This window comes from Trachymyrmex cornetzi, unplaced genomic scaffold (assembly GCF_001594075.2).
Source record: "Trachymyrmex cornetzi isolate Tcor2-1 unplaced genomic scaffold, Tcor1.1 scaffold2008, whole genome shotgun sequence".
NCBI classification, from domain to species: Eukaryota; Metazoa; Arthropoda; class Insecta; order Hymenoptera; family Formicidae; genus Trachymyrmex; species Trachymyrmex cornetzi.
Genome location: NW_017296645.1, coordinates 17708 through 18214, shown reverse-complemented (window position 1 = coordinate 18214; position 507 = coordinate 17708).

Sequence of the window (507 nt, the reverse complement as noted above, 5' to 3'; positions counted from 1 at the left end):
AAAAAGCATCAAAGTCGTCACCGTCGTCGTCGTCATATAAGCCATAACGTATAAACATTGATAGAACTCGCGAACAAAGAAAATACGCAGAAAAAAAAAACGTGTCGCGACATGTTCGCAATTCTTGGAAAAAAGGGGAGGGGTTACCGCGAACAAAGAAAGTACGTAGAAAAAAAACGTGTTGCGACACGTTCGCAATTCTTGGAAAAAAAGGGGAGGGGTTACCCCCTCTTCGATTCTAAAAGTTTTATCATATACGTCGCAATTTACGCCGGTACGATCAGTCTTGCGATATCCACTTGTACGGACGGTCGACAAAATGTACTTCGCCAAAGAGAGCAATACATCGTACGAAACGAAGAAAGACTGCAGTAACACGTAAGTTTCTACGATCTATACGCAAAAAGAAACGTTTCTTATACAATAAATAACATTTTTCAATATTATATATGTACACAGTATGGAGCATCGCACGGTGCGTTTGCTGAGCAGACGTTACAACCTGAC